Source organism: Mixophyes fleayi, chromosome 1, assembly GCF_038048845.1.
Source record: "Mixophyes fleayi isolate aMixFle1 chromosome 1, aMixFle1.hap1, whole genome shotgun sequence".
NCBI lineage: Eukaryota > Metazoa > Chordata > Amphibia > Anura > Limnodynastidae > Mixophyes > Mixophyes fleayi.
This window is the reverse complement of record NC_134402.1, coordinates 342,269,706-342,290,981: the sequence shown is the minus strand read 5'-3', so window position 1 is coordinate 342,290,981 and position 21,276 is coordinate 342,269,706. Positions and strand designations below refer to the sequence as shown.

Sequence of the window (21,276 nt, the reverse complement as noted above, 5' to 3'; positions counted from 1 at the left end):
AACTAACTTTGATATTGACAACTATTATGTCTGTCAATGCACAAGGTCTCAATTCTCCAAGTAGCACATACTAGCACTGAAATCTTTCCATCAGAATATGGCCACTGTCATATAAACAGCTCCCTTCCCAAAACGTTGTGACAATTATCATATGCAGGGTTTTATATCTAAAGGTAATTGTGTAGCTCTCCTGTTCAACTTTTAAATGCCCCGTAATACTTTCCAGACCATGACGACTTGACAATCTTTTATCCTCAAATGCCTGTCTTGCCGTTAAATCTGGATTAGATCTTTTCTTTCACACAAAATCCCCGCTATATTTACTTTCTGGTGTACTTTTAAAGTTGTAGTAAGGGGAAAGAGGGTTCTGCAATACAGGTCACAACCAAACATAAAAAAGCCACCATGGAGAAACAAAATATGTTCTCCACATTTTATCATGTATCAACCAACAGTTTTTTCTATACAATTCTTTCTTAAACCTCTAATCTACATTCTCTCAACTTAGACACTTTAACAACTTTCAATAGTCTTTGAACAGAGAGTGAAGTCAATGGAGCCATTCTCTCCCAAGGCCAGGTGATTGTTCAATAATTTATACTCAGCAGTAACATGAATTTATTCCAACAGATATAAACATGTATTATACAAGTTATGAAAAAGGTTACTTTCCCTCAGAAGTGCTGGAGCTTTATATCATCACCCTCCTGCCTTCATGTGAGTGGAAATATCTAACCTTACTACTCCTGTAGTTAGACAAGGAGTAGGCTTTAGACAAACCTACTTTGGGGTATTATGAAACATATGTTGGTACATTCCTGATTATGTCTTTTTACCCATAACTAATGTTGAGGCCTTATTACCTGCCTTACATTCGGTTCTTAATGCCTTTGGGAAATCTTCCATTTACTGAACATGAATAAAACTTGCCCATCATTGTCCTAAAGAAAACCTTTAAGGTACTGAAAACAAAAACTGCACTTGGTAAACCAAAGCAAAATACATTGGGATCAAGATCCCTTTGAATATTTTAGACCTATACAATCCTAATCGTATCACATTGATCTCCCAGATCAAAGATGTCTTGAAAGAATGGTTTACTTATGAGGTGATGTGGTAGTATAGTAAAGCAGTAATTTAAATGATGATTTTTTTAAAAAAAAAACAAAAAACCTGTACCTGTTTAGGACCATACCTAGGGCTAGATTTACTAAGCTGCGGGTTTGAAAAAGGGGGGATGTTGCCTATAGCAACCAATCAGATTCTAGCTTTCATTTTGTGGAAAGTACTAAATAAATGAAAGCTAGAATCTGATTGGTTGCTATAGGCAACATCCCCACTTTTTCAAACCCGCAGCTTAGTAAATGTAGCCCCTAGTCTTTATCTGCCAGATATTGCATAATCAATTCCATTATCTCATTTTTTGAAATAACAGACCTCTCCATATTGCAAGATACCATCTCTTTGTTCCAAATACAGAATAGCATGTACCATCAATCAAATTAGAGATTTTTTTTAACAATATGACTTTATATTGTTGTCCTTACAAACATAGAACAAGTACATAGAAACATCCCCCCAGCAACACCGCTGTGAACCAGTAAATGAGCTGCTATTTTACTTGTACATAAAAATGTAGAATTCTTAGTTGCACACATTCACAAATGTATGGTAAGCCACCCACCCCATCAAGGAGCTTCTGCTAATAGGGTTGGTCCTAACTCTAAACAATCAGAGTCCCTATATATTGGGCCACACATTCGTGTTTTTAAATTGAGAGCTAAATAACAAAGAGGCACCTCAGGAGCCACCAAATGGCAATAGAACAAAGTCATTAATATTATGATAATAGTAGAACACCTCTGTCATCAGCTTTCTATATTGGGGCATGTTCTAGACTGATGCCAGTTTTAAATTTGAGCAGCAGGTACATTAATGGGATTATCCGTTTTAATATTTTTTTTAAATGTCTCCTCTCCAATTCAAAATTCTAACCCACGATATTTACATATATTCACAAGCATGACATTGGTAAAAAAAAAAAAGCTCTCTAATGATATTTAATCCACCTCTCCTCCTCATCCACATATTCTGTCCAGGTTTTACTGACATAGAAATAAAGGCAGCATAACCTTGCAGTAGTTAAATATAATTAGTCATACCTACCAAGATAAAACATTAGTACAAATTGAATGGGAGAGAGATGCATTTTTCTCCCTCAACCCAGAAGACGGAAAGGATTCTTATCAACTCCAATTCCATTTCCAAGTGCCTTAAACTAAAATCTGTGGGGGGTATTCAATTGGTAGCGTTACCGCTAAAAAACGAGCGCTCAAAAAATATTACTGTTTATACAGTAATATTGCGCGCGAAAAGCTTTAATACGGTAGTTTACTCGCGGAATTTCCGTATTAACGCTAAGATTTTTTGAGCGCTCGTTTCAGAGCGTTAACGCTAACAATTGAATACCCCCCTATGACTGTCTCTGACATTTCCACCAAACATCAACATTTGTTGAGATTCACAATGAATTCAACATCTTTATTGTACACACTGCTGTCTATAAACATTCCGTTGCACTGGATTCTAGCACAATATGTTTGCCTAATCATTTCCTTGCAGTTCGCTTCTTTTACATTATTGCCAAGTTGTAATGTTCATTTTTTGTTCATTTTATAATTTAATTACCCCGACCATAAAATAAAAATGAGTTCAGAAGAATGTTTTATCTACCTTCATTATATTTTTTTCATTTTATATGAGAATGAGCCCTAAAATGTCTAATTATTTCATATTTGACTGATTTTCCGGCAAATAAAATGATGATTCTATTTGCATACATATTGGTTTATCACATCATTGTTTTTCCAATGTGTCACATAACCGATCTTTCATTTTTCTTGTCTTGCAGATACATCTGTAGCCGAAAAATGGAAGGTTAAAATAGCTGAAGCTAAATAATTCTAAGGAAAAGGTAGGTTAGTCTACTGTAGTTCAGTTATTTGAGAAAATGTTCCATACTCCTGATTGTTGAGATTGCAATGTTTTCTTTGTGATGTTGCTTTTGAGTACTCTCTGTGACATGTATTTTCCTTTTATTTCTCTGAAAAATGTGATTACAGAAATAGGTACACCATGACCTGTACTTCCATCAAGTTTCTCTTCATTAAAAACAAAACAAAAAACTGTTCTGTATAGTTAGTCTCTGTGGACTTTTATAACATCATCTCTAAAGTTACTAGGTGGTTAGTTTAAAGCTGGCAGCAGAAGTGCCTTAGTGTACATTTTGGATCAAATTATTTATGGCTGTCGGATCTCTTTGCTGATGGAATGACTCTATCTAGGGCACAGTATTCTGTCATGACATATTTTACTAACACTGTACACAATGCAACATAATGAAAGTATTTTTCCAGTGTCTGTAAAATCACCTATAGAAATATTAGTAGCCATTGGCAAACTGTAGTTAGTGACACCATTATGATGCACTTGACATCCAATAAGTTTGTACATAGTAGCGACCAGTCCACAGTAGAGTTATCAATGGACCACAAATTAAAATGATGCATTCTTATTGTTGATAAAAACAATTATATGCACTACAAACCACTAATAAGACTAACACTAATTACATGTACTGAAAATCACTAAGAAGGATGGTTAACAGCACTAGGAGTTCAAGCGCATACCCTGTTTAATGTGCTGTTAAATCATACTTGCCTATAATTTCATCAAATATTCACAGTACTAACTGCAAACTGTAGGCTATGGCTAAGAGGAATGAAAATATTTCTGTATGTAAAGAGCTTTAAGATTGCAGCTCATGGTCACAAAACATTACTTGGAATAGCTTCCAAAAGTGCCCAGAGCAGAAGGAAGAGTATTGGTTTCATGCACTTTTGTGTCGAAAAACATTGCCAGGCTCCTGTTTAATTTCCTTTGGGTGTGCTGTTGAGACCTGGATCTCTCCCACTAGTGGCAGTGAGTTGTTTAGAGAGTAATTTAATTTACAGGGCCATTCTAGCCCTAACATTAAGTACGTTTTGAAATAAAGCGACAACAAATTCCACAGCCCAGAGTGGCACTTGTGATGTAAGTGTGTGTTTGGCTGCATTTATACCCCAGATTTTGCGCACTGGTAATGCTGCGGTTACTCGTTCGGTTTTGCTAGACAATAAGCAGATCTTCTGTGCCTATTTAGTCATGTAGGCACTGATTGGATGCCGCAGAGCTGCAGTGTTTTGGTTTTTTGTCTACTGGTAATATTTTTTTCTCTCGGTTGTACCACACTATATACTATATTATCTGTGACTGTCTGGCTATGTGAGGAATAAATGAGCAGCTGCAACTGCTTTACTTTGTCTTCCATAAATGTCCTTATGTTATGTCTGTCCAGTTCTCCAAACTATCCAGTGCTCATACTTTCCATCAGTTGTCATGTCTGGGTGTGTGGTCACATAAATCACCTCATTAAGTCCCTCCCCTACCCTCAATGACACAATTTTCGGCCTATTACAAGGTACGGGGGGGGGGAGGGGGGTGAGGCAGGAGTCGGGGGCTGTACTGCTCTCCTGGGAGTCTGGGACACAGATAGAGAATTATTTTCAATATGATAAATAAGATGCTAGTACAATCAGGGCATAGATCATATCAGTTACCCACACCCTTATAATTCTTTGGCTTTTAAGATTTTAGAATTTGAGGAAGGTTTGTGGTGGGGACTTGAATTAGAGCTTGGGCTAATGTGGGGTCTATAGTTTAAGGATGAGGTGGATGCAGCTTTAGGATTTGGGCTAATATCAGAGCTAAACACAGGTATGTTTTAGGACTATTCAGTGAAGGTTAAGATTAAATCAAGTATCTACCTGTAAGAAAGGCTCTCTTGTCTTGTCAGAGCCCCATGGGGCTAATTAGAGGCTCTTTTGCCCTTTTTCTATCTGTTCTCTGTTATTATAAAGCCTGTCCTGGTGGTTGAATTGCATTTGCCATTTTGACCTATATAAAATAGCCTCTGAATTCCTTTTGGTTTTTTTATTCTTACGGAAACTATTTGCTTACCAATGGACATCACTTCTGGTATAAGACAAGTAGGATGGATAGACTGAATTTAGAGTGGAACCAAGGAAAATATAAGTACTGCAGAGTTATGCTGGACACCAGCTGTGCGAGAAAGTATAGCATGGGGTAGTGAGAGTTCACATATTATTATAGTGCTGCTCTGCTTTTGTAATATAAAAATACACTTGTATCTGCTAATTCACAGCTTCAGACCTTGGCACAAGGTGAACGGATATGATTAGAAGAAAAAAGTTACAATGTCAGACTAAAGTAAGGTAGCTACCCAATAAAATGTATCAATAAACTACATTATATCAATGTAGTTAATTGCCGTTAGACCCATCTAACCACTACTAACTTTCTCATGCTCTAACCAATAGAGTGCAGTTTTGCTCTGATTGGTCAATTAATGGCAAGCTTCCCAGACTGTCATTTGGGAAAGTGAAACAGTACGCAGTGAGTATATGTTTTTTCATTTTTATTCTTGATTAAGAAGAAGAAGAAGAAGAAGAAAGGGATGATAAATAATACATTGGTAAAAGAGGAGTTGTTCTTTAAATAAAATATTTTTTCATGGTGTTTGGATTTTCTTTAACAGTATTTTTTTTTATGGGGCACTACAGGTCCTAACAGGCCCGGGATGCCAGTTTTACATGTACCAGCAGGTGCTGGCAGCCATTGGTATGTTGGAACTTGTAGTTCTACAAACACCAGCAAAACCAAACATAGTTGCCATGGCTTGCTGGAACGCCAGATAACAAAAATGCTGATTTCTTACATTTAACACTTTATTACCCCAACAACCACCACTTTATTACCCCAACAACCACAACAATTACTGTCATTACGCTAATAGTGCGAGTAAATACTGTTATTACGGTACCTTTAACGCTGGATTTCAGTTCGCAGCTCAGGGAGCTGCGAGCTGAAATCCGGCTTAGTATTACCGTAATACTTTTAATGCCGCGGGACAATCAAACAATTGAATATGCCCCTATGAAATGGAGGGCCAATGCTGCGGGTTTCCCTGTTACTGCATGACCAACCCAGCCTATCATAGCCGATTGTGGCTTTTCCAGGGCATCCCCATGTTGTTCGCTCATTCACAGTATCCGCAACTAACCCAGGCTATGAGTGCTGGGGCTTGGATCACTTTTGGGGAGGCATACTATTTATTTATTTTTATATTTATTTTAAGCTTTTTTATAACACTAAAATGCCATTCATTATCATCAAGTTGATTACACTTTTTTTGTAGCATGCATATTACGCCTGCATTTCTGACGCAAATGTGTCCAACTCTAAATAAACCTCTTCTTGTATAACTGAACAAAGTTGTTTTTGACTATTCCATATTGATCCCTTGAAGTTCCCTGGTGGCATGAGATGGTAGTTAATAGGTGCCACGTGTAAGATGGCTACAGCAGTTTTGGTAATGTCATCAGTGGACACAGCCTGGGGGAAAGCAAGGGATGTCTTGTGCAAAGGCTGGTGCCTCAAAGGCTGGTGTCTCAAAGGCTGCCATTCCCAGTATCTTGTTAAAGAAAATTTCAATCCTGAAACATTTAAATACTTCTAGATTGCTACTCGTAGGATAACTGCTGATGCAACGGACAAAATCTTGCATTTTATGAATCACCAGAATTAAAAATTTATGTTGACCCAATAAAGAAAGGACAGGACTTATTAAACCTACTCAACTAGATCACCAGCCAGGAGTGTCAGGAGACAGTTTCCAGATCTGAGCAATTACTGGAAATGAGAGCTGGCATCTGAATGGAGGAATACTGGGACCATTTAGTCCAGGGTTGTAAATGTGGCCCAGAAGGAGTTTTGGTTGTGGCAAGGGGGCAGCACTGTTAATGGAAAAAAAAAATCCTGCAAAAAAAAGAAAAAAAACTTACCACGTCAGCTGGTACTCCGGCTCCCTCCCTTGTCTCCTCCTCCGTGTGGTGCTCGCAGTGAATGTCGGGCGTGATGTCATCACGCCCAACATCCATTGCGGAGCGCAGCACAGAGGAGTCACCCGCGCGAGAAGAACAATCAGCAGCAGAGAATTGGAGAAAAGAAGAGAAGAGGACAGGAGAACAAGCCAATTAAAAGGTGAGTTAAGGGGGATTTTTTTTATTATTTCAAGGGACGCTGACCAGTGAATAAAAGTCACCTGGTCCTGGAGCATCATGGACCTTATCTCCCTGCTACATACTTCTACTTGAAATATTAATGGGGCATTATATATTATTCTCTTTGCCCCATTATAAGTTGTTATCCCTTAACTAACATAGTGGTGTAATTAGCAAAACAGGTCACAATTTGGGGTCACAGTGATGTATATCTCAGGTACCGCAGGCCTGGTCAGGGCACCCTGATATACAATGCCTGGCTTAAATGCACTTTATTGATATTGCATCGAAACAATACAAAAAGTGATTATAGCATAGTAACTAGAGAGGATTTTTTGAACAGGGCGATTGAAAGGTAAGTATAGGGGGATTTGAAAAAAAAGTGATATATATATATATATATATATATATATAATCACTTTTTTTCTCATATATATATATATATATATATATGTTAACTATGTTTTCTATGGTTTTTTGGATGATCAGCTATCGTTATTGTTAGTGTATCTTATGTGCGGCCCAAACCAACTTGTCGTCTTCCAATGTGGCCCAGGGAAGCTAAATGGTTGGACACCCCTGATTTAGTCAGAAACCGGGTGTTATTTCTAGCAGTGTGTCAGCAATTTCAGACACGCTGCTCTCCAGCAGTTTCCTGTGCCTCCATGACTTTATTTAATACAATGGACCGTCACCTAAGTTATTATCTTGGGGAAAGTTTGTGTAGTCTGGAATATTTCTATAACTAGTTTACTTCAAACTTTATCATCTGTCATCTGAGTGGTTTCTTGTAGAATCTTACAATTTCCTTTTCTGCTTGTTGCCCTTTTCTCTTGTACAGTAAGGGTACCAACATTAGTGTTTCACATGTCATATTAAACATTGAAAGTTCTGAAATATTCCTGAACATTCTATACGTAGGTGTAAAATTTAGATATATCCATTTGTTTTTTACCAAACCCAATCTAAAATACTACTAATAACATACAATGCCTACAACAAAACTGCACCAACTTGCATCTCATTTCCAGGACTCTTTTCAGGCTGAACACACTTTCTGAAATTCTCTCCCTCACCTAACAAGACATTCCTTTAGTCTTAAAACCGTCAAGAGTTCTCTGAAACCCCTCCACTACAGTTATGACCAAAAGTTTTGAGAATGGCACAAATATTGGTTTTCACAAAGTTTGCTGTTTCAGTGTTTTTAGACCTTTTTGCCAGATGTTGCTATGGTATATAGAAGTAAAATTACAAGCATTTCAGAAGTATCAAAGGCTTTTATTGAAAATTTCAAGTTTATGCAAAGAGTCAATATTTGCTGTGTTGACCCTTCTTTTTGAAGACCTCTGCAATTCGCCCTAGCATGCTGTCAATCAATTTCCGGGCCACATACTGACTGATGGCTGCCCATTCTTGCCTTGGAGTTTGTCAGAACTTGTGGGTTTTTGTTTGTCCATCCGCCTCTTAAGGATTGACCAAAAGTTCTTAGTGGGATTGTCTGGGGAGTATCCTGGCCATGGACCCAAAATTTCAATGTTTTTATCCCCAAGCCACTTAGGTATCACTTTTGCTTTATGGCAAGGTCCTCCATCATGCTAGAAAAGCCATTGTCACTAAACTGTTCTTGGATGGTTGGGAGAAGTTGTTCCTGGAGGATGTTTTGGTACCATTCTTTATTCATGGCTGTGTTCTTAGGCAAAATTGTGAGTGAGCCCACTCCATTAACTGAGAAGCAACCCCACACATTAATGGTCTCAGGATGCTTTACTGTTGGCATAACACAGGACTGATGGTAGCGCTCACCTTTCCTTCTCCGGACAAGCGTTTTTCCAGATGCCCCAAACAATCTAAAAGGGGATTCATCAGAGCTTTACCCCAGTCCGCAGCAGCCCAATCCATGTACCTTTCGCAGAATATCAGTCTGTCCCTGATGTTTTTCCTGGAGTGTAGTGGCTTCTTTGCTGGCCTTCTGCACACCAGGCCATCCTTCAAAAGTCTTCGCCTGTGCGTATAGATGCACTCACACCTGCCTGCTGCCATTCCTGAGCAAGCTCTGCACTGGTGGTGCCCCAATCCCGCAGCTGAATCAACTTTAGGAGATGGTCCTGGTGCTTGCTGGACGTTCTTGGGCGCCCTGAAGCCTTCTTCACATTTATTGAACCTCTCTCCTTGAATGTTTTGATGATCCGATAAATGGTTGATTTAGGTGCAATCTTACTAGCAGCAATATCCTTGCCTGTGAAGCCCTTTTTGTGCAAAGCATTGATGACTGAATATGTTTCCTTGCATGTCACCATGGTTAACGGAGGAAGAACAATGATTTCAAGCAGCACCCTCCTTTTAAAGCTTCCAGTCTGTTATTCTAACTCAATCAGCATGACAGAGTGATCTCCAGCCTTGTCCTCGTCAACACTCTCACCTGTGGTAGCAAGAGAATCACTGACCTGATGTCAGCTGGTCCTTTTGTGACAGGGCTGAAATGCAGTGGAAATATTGTTTTTGAGATAAAGTTCATTGTCATGGCAAAGAGGGACTTTGAAATTAATTGCAATTCATCTGATCACTCTTCATGACATTCTGGAGTATATGCAAATTGCCATCATAAAAACTGAGGCAGCAGACTTTGTGAAAAATAATATTTGTGTCAAAAACTTTTGGTCATTACTGTAGGTTATCAAATTTCTCAACCACCGTCTTAGGCTCCCTACGGTACTGTATTACCACCCTTTTACACAGCTCACACAAGACAACAACTCTGACCTTCTGACCAACATTGCTTGTGACTGGATCATACTACTGCTGTGCACTTTTTACCTTTGCAATCTGGCTGGACCAATTTGCAATATGTAGCACTTAACCTCATGTATGAAACACCCATTGTCCTATAGATTGTAAGCTTGCGAGCAGGGCCCTTTTACCTCTCTGTCTGTCTATAATACTTAGTATTATGCTTGTTCCCAATTATAAAGCACTACGGAGTATGCTGGCGCTGTTGATTCTGATTTTATGTTAGTTTTTCTCAGTATGTTCTAACTGCCCTGGTCTGACCTTGCTAATAGTTTTAAAAAATCATTTTTTTTTAACATTGATTACTTGAATCATCTGTGATTATAGTAATTTTAAAATTAGCGGTGAAAGAAGAGCAGAATTCCCATGTGGAAATGGGTCATCATTGAGGCAGCACGGTGGCCTAGTGGTAAGCCTCACAGCACTGGGTTCATGAGTTCGATTTCTGACCATGACCTTATATGTGTGGAGTTTGTATGTTCCCCTCGTGTTTGTGTGGGTTTCCTCCTGGTACTCCAGTTTCCTTCGGGCACTCCGGTTTCTTCCCACACTCCTGGATTAATTGGCTGATATTAAAATTGATCTCAGTCTCTCTCAGTCTGTGTTTGTCTATTAGGGAATTTAGACTGTAAGCTCCAATGGGGCAGGGACTGATGTGAGTGTGTTCTCTGTACAGCACTGCGGAATTAGTGGCGCTATATATTGATGACGATGATGATTGCAGGTCTCTAGCAAGTTTTGTGGTACTTCCAGTGCAAATCTTCCAGGCAACCTCACATGCGTGTCTAAATGCAGAAAACTCAAAATCACTGTTTTAAAATAGAACACTATCCACTCCTTCCTTAGAGTTGTAAGCATTGCTAAATGTATGAAGAGTTTTCTCATGTGACAGGAGCAATGTTTTTTACTTAACTAAAAAAAGAGATACTGCTTACTTGAAGTGTTAGAGGCGTCTCATTATTACAATAACCCTTTTTACTTTATTCCCTCAGAAATCCATTAGCTTATTGAAAAAAAAAAGTCTGCGTTAAAATTCAGAAGTATATAAAGAACTTTAATAATAAACTACATTTTGTCAAAAAATCTTCCTGAAGTTGCTCTGTAGACTATGTATTTATTATTATATACACCATCTCTTGCTCTGTAAATAAATGTATTGTAACATTGGGCACGGTTACTCCAATTGCAATGTTTTCAGTCTGTTCTCTAACCCAATCTCAATTCACTAGAGGAAGTTTTGTTTTCTCTGTATGTATGTACCATCAACACTGATATTAAGGTTTCTCACCTCTCCTTATCCAAGTATCGTGCTGCTGTATTGACTCTCTGGAGAACGGCAACAATTAAAGCACAGAGTGTTTGGCTTTTCTGTTGATGCAGCTTTAACCCACAGTTCACAGTTTTTTATCCACTTTTCAATAATCAGTTTTGTAGGTTTTGTAAACCTAGGCCTGAGCATACTGGCACAGCATTATGTTAAAGTATTTAATGAGCATTCTCACAGTCTATTGAAAGCGATTTGATGCCGATAGTCATAAAAATAATGTAAGAGATGTGTACAGTATATGCATTCTGACGAGTCCTCGCCTTGCGTCAATTTTGGCTTTGCCTGCTGAGTTCATACATTAACTCTTAAATTCTAAAACTTATATGGGAATTCTCAATAAGTACATAGTAAATTATGCTGCAAGGAAGCATCATTTGATGAACGCACTTCTAACACTCTGTAAAAGTGAGAACAAAGTACAAGACATGCTATAAAAAGCTACTAGCTGCTAAATAACTCATCAAAAGTGCATATAATCAGCAATCATGATAATTGAATTAAAAATTATTTCCTTAAATGAAAATAAAAATTTAACAATTTTAACTTTTGGAATGCCTTGGGCTATACACAAATGAGCTCACAACACACCTTTTTTTTTTTAAAATCTCTTTATTTTTGCAAAAACATGAGATCCACACAGTAGGTTACATAAAAAGAAAAAATAAGTCAAGGTAGATGAATCAAGACATAACGATGAAAGTATAGAAAGTTATTACAAAACATGAAGCAGATTATTACAGAAAATTTGTTTTAGTATTTTAACAATGAATTAATCTATATAAATCTATATAATATTTCTATAAAATAAGGGAAAAAAAAAAAAAAGAAAAAGGGGGGGAAAGAAGATAGAAAAAGTGTGTAAAGAAGGGAAGGACGGGGGTAAAGGGGAGAAGGGGTATATCTTAAGTATATATCGGAGGAGAACATTTTCAGGTTGCGGGCGTTGTTGCTTGATAGTAGGAGTACCAGAAGTCCCAGACCTTGTGAAAATTTAGAATTTTGTCATGGAGAAGACTGGTAATATATTCCATATTGGCCAAGTACCACACACGGGAAACTACACTTTGAAGGCTAGGTGGGTGGGGGGATTTCCACTCTTTCGCTATCTGCAGGCGAGTAGCAGCACAGATGTGTTGGACAAGTCTGTCTCCCTGTTTATTTAGAGCTTTAACTCGGGAACATAGCAGCATGACCATTGGGTCGGGCACCACCTCGATGTCTAAAATTCTTGTTATTAGATCAGCAACCAACGACCAAAGATTACAGATACTAGGACATGTCCACCAAATGTGGAAAAATGAGCCCACCTCTCCACAACCTCTCCAACATAGATCTGAGGTACCAGGATAAATTGTATGTAGTCTTGTAGGCACCAAATACCATCTAGTGTATACTTTAAATGTGTTCTCTCGTATTGAGGTATTGATGGAGATTTTAGAGATTCTCACTCTGAACCGAGACCATCCCTCCTGATCCAGAACCCTGCCAGTGTCCTGAAGCCAAGCCTCCTCGAAGGATTCAATTGAATCAGATTTTGGACTCAAGAAAATGTGATACACCAGTGATATCAATCCTTGAGAAACTGAGCCAGGGTAATGAGTTCAAGTTGTGGGTTGGAGTATGGGCATTCTCCAGATCGACCCATCTTTTAATCCCCGGAGCAGACTGCCAGGAAATGATATGGCTAAGGTTTACAGCATGATAATACCGTTCAAATAGCGGCAATCCGTATCCTCCTGACTGAGAGGATTTAGCTAAGCAGGATCTTTTAAGTCTTGATTTTTTCCCTTGCCAAATAAAATTGCTGCAGATAGTTTGTAAATTCGCTAGATAAGTGGACTGGTATGGACTGGTATGGGTAATGTCTGAAAGAGGTAGAGGACTCTTGGCAAAACGTTCATCTTTATTGCATTAATTCTACCGAACCAGGATACAAAAAGCGAATCCCATTTTGACAGGTCCCTTTTTATTGAGTCAAAAAGGGGAGTATAATTATCATGGAACAGTTGTTTATATTCTTTTGTGATCTGGATCCCCAAGTAACGCACCGCCTTGGGGCGCCATTGAAAATCGAACGAGGATTCGAGTATAGCTTTAGTAACATTGGAGACTTGAAGCGAAAGGGCTTCCGATTTAGTGCTATTAATTTTATAGTCTGATAGGAGACCGTATTCCTTAAGTTCCTCGAGAAGATTAGGGAGTGAAATAAGGGGATTTGAGAGTGTCAATAAGACGTCATCTGCGAATAACGAGATCTTAAAATGACGGGGACCAATTTGTATCCCTGAAATGTCTGGGTTTCGTCTGATAGCCGCAGCCAAAGGTTCTATGCTTAGGGCGTACAGCTGGGAGATAAGGGGCACCCTTGTCTGGTACCATTGCCTAAAGAGAAGGCCTGGGACTGAAGTTCATTAGTCAAAACCGAAGAGGAGGGGCGATGGTATAGTGCCTGGATGGCCGTTAGGAAGGCCCCATTTAAGCCGAAGTGACTTAGCGTGCTAAACATGAAAGGCCGAGAGAGTCTGTCAAAAGCCTTTTCGGCATCTAATGCTAGGACAACGGATGGAATCTTGTTCTGATTAACATGGGCAATAATGTCTATTGTGCGCCTAGTGTTATCTAGAGCCTGCCTAGTGGGGACAAAGCCCACTTGGTCTGGGAAGACCAAAGTTGGCATATAGACATTTAAACGGTTCGTCAGTATTTTGGCAAAAAGCTTGATGTCTGCGTTGATTAATGATATTGGGCGGTAACTAGGACAGCATATAGGATCTTTATTAGGCTTAGGGATCACCACTATATTGGAGCAAGTGGATTCATCATGAAATTTACCCCCCGTGAGAATGTAGTTAAACAGCTGGGTCAGGTGGGGCACCAATTCTTTGGAGAAAGTTTTGTAATATAACATCATGAAGCCATCAGGACCAGGGGCCTTAGAGTTCTTTTGAGATTTTAACGCCAATACTATTTCTTCACTGGAAATAGCTTCGTTAAGGGAAGAGGCCTGAAGGGAGGTTAGCGAGGGTAATGAACATTTGTCCAAGTAGGTGTTGATAGTTTGAAGAGATGCTCTAGGGGAGGTCTGGTCCTTGTGGAGGTTGTACAGGTTTTCATAGTACTTATGGAAAGTTTTATTTATGATCCTAGGGTCGTAGGATAGATCCCCCTTTTTATTTCTGATTGAGTTGATCATTTGAGAGCCCCGCTTGGCTCTTAATCTCCTGGCTAGGAGCGAATCAGCCTTGTTCCCTTTCTCGAAAAAAGTTTGATTAAGCCATCTTAATTGGCGTTCTGTTCTCTCTGCGAGAATAGACTGAATTTCACAACACACCTTTTTGTACTTACACAATGAATATTTTCTTGTCTGCATTAGCGTACATGTTTGGATAATAAATAGGAACAGTGAAATATCTACCATTGTCATACACCATCCTATAAATATAATACCCATTAGATATTGATGATATTTATTATAATTGGTATGGTGGACTTTATCCCACAAGGCAGGGCCACAGGGTAGGCAGAAGAGGCAGCTGCCTTTCATGTGACTAGTCTTCAGGGTGCATGTCCACCACTAAGTGCTACCATTTTATTTCTGTCTGCTTCAAAGTATCTGCAGGAGAACTGTCTCTTCGGTGTTAAGTGTGCAACTGACCATGAACAGCAAGATAAATTTCCTACTATTTCATGGATTGTTAGGTTCATTTAAGTCCATTAGAGCTCAGCAAAGTAAGTTAATGTAAGCCCTGCAGTATCAATATGCAGCAACAATCTGAATACAATATGTTTATGTGTGGAGTCCTAGAGGGATTGACATAGTTTAGTGTCTTGGCTTTGGGTCCTGAAGCAACTTATGTCAAATCTGATCTCCAGTTCCATTTACCATTACCCTGGCATGCTTCCATTCCCCCACATAGGGATCAGCTTAGCCTCTCCCATATATGGTAATGTACATATGTTTCACAATATTAATTCCTTGGATAGTCTGCCCCTTCAGTAAATACATTGATGTACACTCAGTGGCCACGTTATTAGGTACACCTGCTCGTTAATGCAAATATCAATTCAGACAATCATATAGCAGCAACTCAATGCATGCAGACATGGTTAAAGGGTTCAGTTGTTGTTCAGACTAAACACCAGAATGGGGAAGAAATGCTATCTAAGTGACATTGATCATGGAATGGTTATTGGTGCCAGATGGGGTGGTTTAAGTATCTCAGAAACTGCTGATCTCCTGGGATTTTTATTTATAACAGTCTCTAAAGTTTACAGAAATGGTGCATAAAACAATAAAACAGTGAGCGGCAGTTCTGTGGGCAAAAATACCTTTTTAATGAGAGAGGTTAAAGGAGAATGGCCAGCTGACAGAAAGGAGAAAGTAACACAAACAACCATATGTTACAACAGTGTATCACATCTGTTAAAGGCAATATAGCATGTGATCCACAACTACTAGAACAGCTTTGCGAGATGTTCACCTTTAGCGGCCAGAGGAACTATATACATTACATAGCACTCAGTTGCCCCCAGAACTTAAGCTTGGGTAGTAGTAGTTGTTGATTTGACTATTGTACAGTGGAGTGGACAGAACACAGTAGGAGATAGTGAGCAACCTAGATGGTAAAAGCAGAGTAAAGTGAGAATCAGAATGGCAAGGGTGCAGAGTGATAGACAAGCTACAGTCAGGAGCAAGAGAGGACAGCAGTTCCTTTAATAAGCTATGAGTCACGGCAGGTAGAGATATATTTGCAGATCTGTTTAACAAGCCAAGTTCAGGAGCAGGAGAAGATAGCAGTTCCTTTTAACAATCCGGGTTAAACACTGAGAACAGAATAGATCAGAATACAAGGCACAATAGGTCAAACAGGATCTATCACCAGCATTGGTATGGTAACAGGAAGCGGCTTATAAATCCAGCATAACCAATGAAATGTTGCATGTTGTTTAGCTGCATGAGTGCAACAAGTGATTGCTTGGTGCCAAACTGAGAGCTGAAGAGACGCTGATTGCTATTTATATAGCATCCAGCTGAATCAATCAGTTGCCAGCTGCGTGGGATGAGAGGACATAAGTCCAGAGTGTAGCGACTGACATACTGCACATACACGAGACTTGGTACAATACATTGCTGCTTAATAAGGAGAAATGCTGATAACAGATCTGACATGCAGTGTTGATCACCGCATAACTAAACACATCAGCACACACTCTACCGCTGGCTGACAGGAAAAGGATGCCGGTTATAGATCTAACGTTGCAGTGATCATCAAATTCCCAAACACATGCAAGCACAATCCCCTGTCCACTTATGTGCAAATATGTGCCTGAACACTTTTACAAATCTCTGTATTGAGTTACACATATTTTAATATTCGTGCAACCTTGAATCTGGTGTATAAATGAGTCCTGAGCAGTGGTCGAAGTGGGCTGGTTTGATTGTAAAACTATCACATTCCATTCACTTACATTCCCATTACATTTTCCATACTGCCACTGCTAAATTTATAGTTTCCACTGGTATAGAGCAGATATGTTACAAAAATCATCATCATCAAAATAAGATGCATTCAAAAGAGGGAAGTTACTAAACTTTCATCTGTATGTCCTTACTTTAGTACACTTGCATGTGAATACCCTGATTCGCCTCCCAAAGCACAGGGGTGCAAATATCAACTATGTGTAGCTCAAAATCCTGGTGCAAGATGTGCACATGCACATCTTGCATGTTTTGTGACATGAAAAATTACGATTCACAAATGCACTTGCATCCAACTCTAATTACACCTCTTAGTGCTGTTATTTTTGTATATATGTGAGGCGCCACAGTGCTCCCCAGGGCTGTAAAGTAAGTAAAACAGGACATACATAAAACAGGGACATACAAGATAGACAAAATAAATTCAGACATGAAAACAAAGAGGACTCTGCTCATGAGAGAGCTTACATTCTAAGTGAAAGAGGGAACAACTGAAACAAGAGGAGTGAATGTGACTTAGAGTTGAGATTGGGACAGCTGTGAAGGTACTTTTTGTGAGTAGTATTGATAGGAGTAAGGTGAGCTCCAATAAAGAGAAGGTTTTTCACAGAGCGTCTAAAGATTTTAAGGCTGTGGGAAAGTCTGATTGGATGTGGTAGGGAATTCCATTAGTAGGTAGCAGCACGGGAGAAGTTTTGTATGCAGTAGTGAGAGATGATTATCAGAGGTGAGGTCAGAGGTATATGATGAGCGTAGATGTACAAAAGCTGTGAATCTATACAGAGTTTAATATTGTGATTGGGAAGTATTGAAATTGAGATCATGCATGTATAATTTATATTGTCTACTAATTATAGCATGTTATGGTTTTAACATTTTATTTTATATGCATTGCATTAATATTTGTGAAAATGTATACTTAATTGGATGTTGATTTTTCTACACACATCTGGTATATTAATTGTTGTAGCCCTATAAAAACTTGCAATTTGAACATGGCGCCACCCCTCCTGATTAAGTCTGCAACAAAACGCGTTAAGGGTTTGGCTCAGAACGAGGTTACATTGTATCTGTATTGCTGTCTGCTGGTAATATGTTTGGTGAAATACGGAGCACTCCCAACTTTGCCTGATACATGACAGCATTAATTTTATCTGTGGTATGTGTGCAGTCATTGTATACTCTTTTCAGTAAATGTTTTAATGATTTTATACTATGGAAGCACCACTTTATTCCATTGACATTAGATTGAAGATTTTTCTGTGCAGATCGGGTAAGGGAAGGGAGAGGGAAGATGCAGTGATTACTATCTACTAGGTGCTAACACTAACAACTAAATTTCTAATCAAGAAAAAGATCTGACAGAGAAAAACTTTCATTGGAATATATGTAACATATCTGTGAAGACATTACTAGGAATTATTTGCGCACTGTAAATTTAAGAAGGCAAAACGAAGGGTATTTTGATATGAGATTTGAGATGTATGAAGGGGTGGTATTATTGAGGGTTGTAAGGGTGAGTAGTTTGGAGGACACATTGTAATTAGACTGGCTCAAAATACAATCAGTGATACTTAATAATTATTTTCTGAGCAAACACAGTCGTTATCAAATTTAATTTGCAGAACAATAGATAACAAAGGACTCTAGCTCACTTATATCGGTCATGAGCAAACAGCATGTTTCCTTGTTGTGTAATTGGAACTGCTCCTTTAAGGTAAACTATTTTAGCATCCTATACGATGAGGACAATTTGGGCCAATAACACTGTAAGGGGCCTATTTATTATTGCTTTTTTTGGGACATTTAAGCAGTTTGCACATTTATCATAAATATTTGCTTCTTTGGATTTTTTTTTCGAAATTCAGAGCAGTCACAATAGATGTCCATGGGGACAGCTATATACCACAATTTAATAAGTTCTGAAAAGGCAATTAAACATACGGTAATGTACGCCAGCTCAGACGTACATTACCTGTAGAGGGATCCACCACATATTACTGCTCTCCCCTCCGGTCACTATCACAAATGTAGCCATTTTGCGATAGTGAACATAGAGGACATAGGAGACAGGTCCTCACAGGAATAGCAGTTTTTCATAACTGCTAATCTTGATGAAGTTTTTTTAAAAAATATGCAAGATATTTTAATCCTTATCTTTGCGATAAGGATTGAAAAATATTGCGTATAAAATGTGGTGGGTAATAAATAGGGGCCTAAGGGATCTATTTATCAATTAGTGATAAACCAATAACTGTTGGAAATGGCTGGTTTCACAGATTTCTCTAGTGTTAACCCAGTTACCACTGATTGCTCTATGTGGATGGCGAATATGCTTGCTGTTCAGCCCTGCTGAAGTTACAGACTGCAGTGAGACCCACCAGCCTCCTGGCTACCTTCCTGGCTGTTAGACCATTAACGTGGTAACGACTTCAGTGTCTAAGAACTCTGCGACTTGGCAAACAATACATTCCATTGGGTTATGATCATCAGCACAACTGGTATTCTAGCTATGAATGAAGCACTAGGTGGGAAGGGGGATCTTGATGTTATTGGAGAATCATCTTGTGCATATGTACATGCGCACTGTACACAGAAAGACGGAAACTCTCCAGTGGGACTGCCGTTTCTTGCCTGCACCGCCCTGGGTGGCAAGCAGGGGCAGACTGGGCAGGGGGGGCATATGCTCCCCAGGCCAGTCCCATAGTGGGCTACATTGGGCTGGGTCACTGGGCCACCTGCATTTTTTTTTTCTTTTAAAATGTTCTTAATAGTAATAGGCTGCTGAGTCAAGCTTCCCCCCCCCCCCCCAGTTAAAATTTCCCAGCCCTGGGGGTGAGTTTGAAAAATTGCTCCAAATGTGTATTTTTTTTTTTATGCTGCGCTAAGTGGGAGTAAAATATTGCTTTTTCCCACAAGACGGTTCTGATTCATAAATAAACCTCAAAAAGTAAATTCACTGAGTTTCACCTACTGTTCAATTAGCTAGATGCCTCCTCCGTGTAACTGCAGAACACACCTGGACCCCAGCATGTTATGCCTATGTATTGTCCATTGTAAGATCTTTGACCTCTATAATAACAAGGGATCTAGCTGATACACTGAAGGTAGAACTTTATTTGCTTTGCCTAGTGTGTACACCTGCATGCACTTGTTGTGAAAAGTCATGGGAAACGTAAAGTAAATATACCCTATATGTAAATAGAGTTTATTCTTACTTTATTTTTCTTTGTATGCTTCTTAAAACATATGGTCTTGGAAATATTTCTCTGCATATTTCCACTCACAAACATGAGTGGCAGTTCATGCAGTGCATATAATAGAAATGTAATAGATAGCAAACAGTCACCAGACAGCATATTTATTTAATTGTTATTTGAGTGTAACCACTGCATTCTCAACTGCACTACAAATAAATTAAATTATTTGCCTTTTTCTGCAAATATTCATATTATTTGATTGTAGTTTGCATATGACTCAAGTGACAATACTAATAGATATAAGATTACTTGTGTGTCTTTTCACTCTATACCTATTAGATCAAATATATTATATAGTTGTTTAAAAGTCATGTGATTTGATCAATCAAGTTTCTAGATTTATTTTATAAATACTGCTATAAACATATACACCAAGTTCCTCAATTTCTGTGTTACATATTATATTTTCTCGACAAAAGAAGTAGAGCCTACCCACAATGCTACATTATGTCTGTAGCATTGTGGGTAGGATTAAGGGTGTGGTCTGTACGCATCAGGCAGTGGCCTGAAATGCCCTGTTTTTTCCATTTGGTATGTTGTGAGGTTTGTATTAACGTTACCTTTGTCTTATACTGGAGACTGCTATTTTGTGGCCTGAAACAATATTCATAAGTATCTGATAGCTGAATAGGAACCAGTGACTTCAGTGATCACAAAGTGATTCCTAGTAAATTGATAGGCAGCATACATATGCAGTGGTCAAGGTGCACATTTAGAAGTGGTGATATGAAAAATGTAATGGGAATGTAAGTGAATGGAATCTAATAGTTTTACACTGAAGGCAGTAGGAGAAATGGCGGTATCCCATACTAACGTATACACTCCAATTTCCACCACTGTTCTAACGACTATTGGTTCAGCTGAAATAGAGCCGGCTTCCACTGTTTATAGTCAATACATGCATTATAATAGAGTATTTCTGTAAATATAAATATCTATCAACCTACTCCATACCATCCAACATTTAGAATTAAAAATTGGGACAAAATAAACCCCACCCTGTTCTGCCCAAGAATGGACACATTTGTGTGAAACTCCACCTACTGTTTGTTTAACCCCACCGCTTTTGCTGCCTGCAACTCTGGATGTCCTGCCAAAATGGGAGTTGAGAGGTGTGCTAGTAAATAAAATACCATTACTCTTTATACATGTTTACTTGAAATGGAAATGCACCAAAAAATTGTAGGAATGGAAATGCATTACTTAATCTAATATATATGCTAATGAATCCATACATTTCAT

The 21,276-nt window shown here is 38.7% G+C and overlaps 1 protein-coding gene across 9 annotated transcripts in view; it reads left to right on the top strand.

The window, feature by feature from the left end:
• The window catches only part of ARVCF (ARVCF delta catenin family member), an 803,654-nt gene that overhangs the window by 317,625 nt on the left and 464,753 nt on the right, over window positions 1-21,276 (top strand). For all 9 annotated transcript variants that reach the window (XM_075216612.1, XM_075216556.1, XM_075216570.1 and 6 more), the window contains one exon: window positions 2,912-2,974. The gene's annotated coding sequence lies outside the window, so the exon portion shown is untranslated. The remainder of the gene's footprint in view (window positions 1-2,911; window positions 2,975-21,276) is intronic.